The 8,355-nt window shown below is 32.4% G+C and overlaps 1 pseudogene; it reads right to left on the reverse strand.

Moving 5' to 3' along the window:
• Window positions 1-315: 315 nt before the first annotated feature.
• On the reverse strand, window positions 316-4,138 carry LOC123213667 (annotated as a pseudogene).
• Window positions 4,139-8,355: the final 4,217 nt, after the last annotated feature.

The raw sequence follows: 8,355 nt of genomic DNA on the forward strand, positions 1-8,355 counted from the left end.
TGGCCACCAAATGTCATCTACTTTTGCTTTATTTTAACTTCAATTATACGGCCAAAAAAACCCCTGCTTTCAAATCTCGAAAGACAAATAATTGCAACAGATCAGAGCAATTAACTTAGAAAAATATTTCAAAGGAAAAGGTGCTTATTAATAGCATATTATGAATATGTTAAATTAAGTTATGTTCATTAGGTCTCTAGTTCTGGGTTTCGGCAGCCTCCCTCTTCTCTACCAGTTTGACCAAATTGCGAATGATTGTCTTGCCTTCGGTGCTTATAATGCTTTCAGGATGAAATGAAACTGAACCCCCTGCAAGAATTTGCAATCGTAATATCCATTTGAGCTTATGTTTACACTGGGAAATATAACATTTGCTTATGACAAATAAAATATTGGAATGTCTATGATTTTGTCAAAACAAAAGAAACAAATCCCTATGTTATAGTATATAGTCTTTAATAGGGGTGGAGGATTTGAACCGAACTGAGCATAAACAAAAGACAACTCAAACTTGATTCGAATGCAGTATGACCACACAAAATTGAGCTCAGCTTGCTTGATTAGTAAATAGTATTACCGGAGAAAATAAAAAATTGTCAAAAAAAAATTTGTTTAAATCTAAAAGAATCGTTGGAGAAAAAGGAAAAGAACGCTAGAAAGGAATAGAACGCTAGAGAGGAAGAAGAATCACCGTAGAAGGCGAAAAGGAAGAAGAATTGTCAACAAGGCAAGAGAGTTTGAGCTGAGCAACAATCCGAGCTCAAGCAGCTCAGATTAGATCTACTCCTAATCTTCAATTTGCAATATCAATGCCTTTTGATATACGTGTCAATTATCCCAATTTTTAAATTAAGGAAAATGATTGTTACAAAAAATCACATCTTTACAAGTCACCCTTGTACAGATTATGTTCGAAGTTCATTCATAAGGACAAGTACTAATAGGTCAACTTCCCATCCCACTGTGGAAGATATACATGACAGCCTAGTTTATTTGATGTCATGACCCTCCTAGCAATAACTTATATTAAACCAAAGAGCAGAAAATAAGTGCAGAGGAAGACTTGGGAAAGGTATAAGCGGGGAAGGTAATTAAAGTGTTCAAACTCAATTATTGACACGAAGACACCGCCATTCCCCCAATAACAGAAACTTCTCATTCTCTATCCCAGTTGGAGGATAAATAAATTATAAAAAAGAAACAGGCAAAGTGTCTTACCTGAAGATGCTTATGTTCTTTGTGAGAAGCAGCCATTATTAGCCCATCTTCTATCCATGCCGTAACCTCTTGCACACTAGGAAAACTTTCTCAATCACAAGGCTGTGATATCTACCTGCTGTGAAAGGACTGGAAAGGTACAGAGAAGTAAATCATAAAAATACCTACAGTCACTATGAAAAGATTAGGTTAAACTAACACAGAAAAGGCAGTAAACTGGTAAATTACTGCTTCACCAATATAATTCCCCTTCAAATTACATAAAAGACCTCATTTGTAAAATAGAAAGATCAGAAGAAGATAGAAAATATAGGTATAACATTGTCTATCAAAAGCTCAACCGAGCCTTCCATTTATCTGTCAACCAAGCCAAGCCATTTTTATAGGCCAGGCTATATAGAAACTGATACAGAAGCCTGGTTCTATTGTCAGGTTGCATCTAGCCTAGAACACAGAGTCTTATCTATTTTAAATGGCCAGGTTTGACGGCAATTAGTGTCTCAGGCATGTATCTCTGCATGCTTCTTCAGCTTTGGATCAAAATTATTAACCTCAATAAAAAATTCAGATGATAGAAGAACTAGAAAACATTATTGTTGCTATAAGCTATTATCGTCTCACAACTTAGAGTTTAGAAACCTGAACTAAATGCTAATATTATTTTACAACAGAGTTTAGAAACATGAGCTGTATCTGAAGGACAAGCCATATGGCAATAGAGTCCAAGTTATATCATCATATTTGATCCAGGCAAAGACAGAGCCATAAGCTATTATTCACCAGGCCATCAATACCAGATGAGTGACACAAGTTGTCCACCCTATAAGCATGTTGCTAATGGATACTGAAAAAAATGATTCTCAAGTAAATCAATGGTATTTAATGCTTGCAAAGAAAAGAACATTTAGACCACTAAAATAAAATGAACTTCTTAGCTAAATGACAACCAAGGTCCAAACTAGGAAACTATCAAACATAACATGAACCTAGTTTAAGACATTCCATGCTAGGATGATTACCATATTGAGATGTTCAAACAAACACCACATGTTTATATCCTTACAAGACTCCTAAACATATAAAAAAAAAAAATACTAAAGATGGAATTTCCAGATGTATCTTCTGCAAAGAAAAGACAAGGAGGGGGAGAGACCGAAAAAGTGGCAAAAATGAAGGCAAGGAGTCATATGCTAGCTGATTAGCTTATTCATCTAATCTAACCAATAAGAAAACTGGTACATAGCACAAAAAGACATTAAGATGTCAACACATTTTATTATGAAAATTAATGTTTAGAAGGAAATGCTCACATACTTTGATAATCCAGAGAACAAGACATCCTCCCCCTTCTCATCATAATGTACAAGAGAACTTTTTCCATGCATGACACCAAGAGGAGATTGCACAATCTTCCCTGGAATATATCAGAACCAAAAGATTAGAAACCAGCATGCAATAGTCTTAGCAGCAACAACAAATTAGAAGCACTAGATTGCTCAATCAATTTGTCCTTTCATTTAGAAAGGTGCATAGAAGCAAATGACATACACAAATTAATGTCATTGAAAAACAAATAAAAATAAATGCAACCTGAAACAAGGTTCAAGAGCTTGAAGACATCTCAGAGGACTCACCTCCAGACGCCTCTCCCATGCATTGCTAATCCCTACACACACAAATAAAGGCACAGTAGGTCCTAACTCCAAAACAGTCTGCAATGATATTACAGAATCTTGTGGTGCACCTACATATAGGACACAGCATTACCATCTTCAACTTTTTGTTAACTTGTGGGGATGTTGGGGCATATAGTTTCACAACATACATTAAAAAAAAAATTACTGGGCCAGGGGAAATAAGCACTCCTCTTGGATCTTTCCTACAATAAGTAACAGAACAGTCAATATCAATTGCATGTTAATTACTAATCTAAGGAATAGACAACTATATTATATTCACCAAGCACAAGTTGTTACTTCTTTAATTCATCCACAGTCAACTCAATCATTCCAATATACCTCAATGTGACATCCCAACTCTCCTATGTACTTCAAAATCACAGGAAAAAGTATCAGAAAAAAAAGCTTTGATCCATTAATAGGATAGGAGAAAGGGAGATAAAGAATAACCAAGCAAAACATATGTTAAAGAAATTTTTTCAAAGCACATTACACCCAAACTTTTACGACCCTATGACAATAAACATAACTAACTACTCATATTTCAAGTTCATTAAAATTAAAGGCGCAAGCAAATTTACAGAAAACCTTAAAATAATTGAAATGGATATTTGTACACTAGAGAAATAAATAGAATAAATTTCAGTTCCCACCAACTTTCAGCAAATCATGGCTAAAAACTCGAACACTTACACATGTAAAACACATAAATCACACAAACAACAATTCAAATATAAACAAAAGAAACTTTCAGCATTAAAAAAAGGACCAAACCTAGCAAAGATTGTAAGTGAAACTGTCATAATTATCAATGACAATAATAGGATTGCTACTTTTCTTCTAATTATTATCCAAAAAGACATGTGTAGAATTTGATTCTACTCTTGCCATCAACAACTTTCCAATCCCATTTCCTTTCTTACCCACCAAGTGCACTCCTGCAACAAGAAGCAGAAATTTTTAACGCTTGGCAATGCAAACCCAAATAATGAAGTCCTCAAAGTTTCATAAAAAATCACCATTAAGTATCGAATGAGAAGTTCTAAAATTAATCAAAGAACACCTCCTAAAACTCTGCTACAATACGACCAATCAACTAAAGGATCAGATGAAATGACATTGAGAGAGTTACCTGAAGGTGGAATTGAAGTGAAAAGATGAAGCTTTTTATGAGCCGCGAGTGACAGAGGGGCAGAGGGCTTGGGGTGGGAAAGCGGAGCAGCAGCTATCACTGCTGACATCGAGCAACATGGCGTGAGAAATGAATTTGTGAAACACGTGCTTTTATGTTTGAAAGGGTAAAACACTTGTCTGGTGGTTGCTCAGTTCTGTAAGAGGGACATAATTTGGGTAAAACTATAAAATTAGATTAAATTATTTAAAAATTATAAATTTAGTTTAGATTAATAAAATTTTTAAAAGTAACTTTTAATTTGAATTATGATTTAAGTAATTTTTAAATCAAATTAAACTGTAAATCATATTATTTTAAAATACATCTATATAATCATATTTTACAAATTTTTTTAATAAGCAAATATGTCTACAATTATTTTCCATATTTAATTTTTTATTTTCTTTTAATGTATATTGTATGTATTTTATATTTATTTGATATATTTATATTATATTCTTAAAAATTATAATTTAATTAATTTAATTTAATAATATATATTTAGAAGTGAATGTTCTTAGTAGGTTTAAACTATAATTCAAATGAGATTGAATTGTATTTTTTAATTTGGTTTTATTTAATTTGAAAATTTTTTAAATCATTATTTTCAGTTTGGTTTGAAAAAAATCTTAAACTACACCAAACCAAATCATGCGCATCTCTAGTTCTAGTTTTCAAGTTTGTTCTTCTACTATTTTATTTCCCCAAAGACTTATTTTCATCCAAGGCTTAATCCATAGACCAAAAGTTTCATCTATTTATTTTAAAAATTCAAATACCTACTAGCCATCCAAATCTATCAGTGTCTTTTGTTAGTTTAATTTTAAATAACTAATTTACCCTTTTGACTTATATGTATACATATAAATGAAAATGAAAATTTGATAAAAAAGTGTATTATTCATAAAACCAACTTTTTCCCTTACCCTAGGGTTTCAATGTTCATATTTTTCCTCTTGCAACTGCCTCTCAAAGTTTTAAAACATTACATTTCAGCCATGTCTTCCACGATTTGGAAAAAAAACTCTAGTGACTTTCTTCCTTCGTCTCTGATCGAAAGTTTAGTCCATTGTTGGCACCCTCTCCCTCCTTGGTGATAATTTTGGTGCCTCTTTTTTCATTTTCCAATTGTGGTTGTGTGAGAGATCTGACGTTGTTAGGGTTTTGTTTTTCTATTTTCTAGTATCATCGAATTGTGATGAGTGGTTGTCAACCTTCCTCTTTCGCTAAAGAGAAAATCACTTGACAAGAATGGTTGTAAGAAGTGATCGTCAAATGGTGCCAACTTATACTGGTAGCCCACATGGTTGGGTTTTGTGGCTTGTTGCTGACGATAAAAAATGAGTCTTTATGCTACCTTTTATTTTTTTCACTAACCAACCATATGTTTCCACTGCACCAACACCACAAGCAAAACCCTCACAATTAACAATTGTTGCAACAACACAACAATATGACCTCTTGTTTTGTTTCAATAATTATTTGTTATATTGATTTTTGGGATGTTATTTGTGTTGAATGATTGAAGTTCTTGAAATAAAAAAAACCAACCATCATCACCACAATTTATCTTAACTATGACTCATGCTCTCTCTCTTGTCTCTTCTATTTTTTTTTTTGTTATAATGCAAGATGAGAAGAAAATGACGTAGAAAAGTTGAAAATGTGGGAAATAATGAAAGAAAGAAGACTAGACAAGTAAAAATGAGTTTCTTGGAGTTAGTAGTGTTTGGCGATGAGAAAGAAAATTTTGACATTTTCTTTCTTCTTGAAAACACCTTAATGGTTAATATGATTCTAGACAGAGGGTGAATATGATTATTTAAAACTTAATACAAATTAAACTTTTACACAAACAAGTAATTAAAAACACACATTACAAAATATTATGCACAATGCAAAGAGAAAGAAAGAAACACTTAAGATTTATAATGGTTCGAAGTTTTTTCTTCCAAACCTCTTACTTTCACTTTTTTAAACAACTGATATGAAGTTCTACTTGTAAAAAATCCCGTCTTTATAATAGTTATCTGGGATTTTGCCTACGTATATTAGTAAATCCGAGATTACACAAAATACAATAGTTTATCTGAGATTTTGCCCAATTATGATTTGATACAAAAAAAATATTGAGTAATAATGCCTCACCAAGGTTGATACAAAGATTAAACACATGCTTCTCTCAAATATATGAGTTGTGAGCTTTGGAGAGAATTTTTAGAGGCTAAGAAGTATGTAGTTTTCACACGTATAATCTCTAACCTTTTCCAACTTAATGATGCTTCCATTTATAGGCCTGAATGGCTGAAATGGTTGATATAACCATTGGATAGAGATTTGTATCAGTTGACATTCGAAAAGGATGTTTTCCTCTTGAAAATCATGTATGAATGGACATGCATTCTTAATGAACGATCATTGCTGACAAGGAAATCTTCTTTTTCTCAAGCAAAGTCAACCTTGGTCAGACCCTTAAAGATCGATTTTTCTTCTTGCACCATACGCCTGAATAGGCATCCTTTTCCAAGGAACGATCATTCATAGCTTAACATGCTTAAGTCTCCAGATTTCTAGAGTTGTGAACATTGAGCACGAACAGAGACTTGAATGGCTAAAATTTTTCCTTGATTTCAAACGAGAAGGATGCAACGATCATCTTTTCCTCGTGACTAGCTTGTAAACGAAAACATAAGGTGTATTTCTTTTAATACACGAGCATGCATGTTTGATCTAAAGTAGTCTAAAAATATAGAACATGAATGGGAAATGCACGATCCCATTTGTCTTCAAGCACGAGGACAATTTATTGTGTGAACAAGCATCCCTCAAGCATGCATGGTCGTTCATTGAGTTGGTTCTTGTATCTTTCAAGTTTTTTTCCATTTGGTAATGTTTCAAGACATTTTTTTAGATATTGTTAGACATTCTAATTTTGTTTTTATCATCATCAAAAGCTCTACGGTCCAACAATTCTCTTTTTTGATTGATGATAAAAACTAAGTTTGAATCAAATTTTAACATGTAAAAAATATAATTTAAAAGCTCCCCTTAACTTTAACAATTTGCATAACATGGTTTAGGCAGAAATTTCCCCTCCCCCCCCCCCCCCCCCCCCCTCCCCTTTTACTTTTAGCCATCTATTAAAAAATTTAATTTAACATATCTCTTTCCCTTTTTGGCATTAATCAAAATAGGGGTGAAGAAGTCTTCATTGCATTTATTTACCAGGTCAATTTAGGTACATACACATAGCTTTATGAGAAAAAAGAAAAAAAAGAAATCAACTATAATCATTATCCCTTACCTTAATGAATTTTGCACTTTTGCCAAATTATTAGTCAATCAATGTTTGAAAGATTTGGAAGATTTTTGCAAAGACTATATATATTTGTATAACCATTTAACCAAGATCGTTTCATCATCTGACAATCTAAGAGAAAAATGTAGCTCATATAAACCATATAATCAACATCAACCTAACCAAACATTAACAATACTATTTCAACCTGTCAACCAACCATTATCCCCGTAAAATATCAGTTCAACATTCAATCAAAATATCATCAATATACCTTATCTTGCAGGACACGTCTCAACTAGCTAAACCCATAATATCCTAATACTCTTATGAGACTTAAGAGATTGAGATGCATCCTGTAAAATTGTTTAAAATATTCTACAAGAACATACGCATGTATATGACACTTATTTATAACATCATGCTAGTCCTCTAACCTTAATATAATTACACACAAAACATTTTGATTTCCATTTAAAACAAGAGAGTAGGTTTTTAGTTAGGCCTCTAACCTTTCAATATTTACATAAATTCTCAAAAAGATCCACACAACATAAGCAAAATGAGACACCTATTGAAGATGTTATATTATGGCATAACCTCGAAAAGAGTCACTACTTGGCATGATCTTGGAGGGGAAAAATTCAATAAGGGTGGGTGGGTGGGCAGTTAAAAATAATTATAGAATAACTGAATGCATATATGAAGGAAATATATAACTATTTATAATATATTAACCAACCCAACCACTAAAATTAATCATTTATAGTTGATAATTAAGTTTTATTAGGAAACATTGTACTTGAACCAACATTGAAATGCTTACTGAAAAAAATGACCGTAACATTCCCCAAATAAAATGTTTAAAACAGTAATTACAACTAAATCAAGTTATAACCATTTCTAGATTATCCACGGTTCTATGCATATTCAATATTTAATATGCTTAGGGAAACTCATATTTAAATAGAAAACTGATTATCAAT

This window comes from Mangifera indica, chromosome 4 (assembly GCF_011075055.1).
Source record: "Mangifera indica cultivar Alphonso chromosome 4, CATAS_Mindica_2.1, whole genome shotgun sequence".
Lineage (NCBI taxonomy): Eukaryota > Viridiplantae > Streptophyta > Magnoliopsida > Sapindales > Anacardiaceae > Mangifera > Mangifera indica.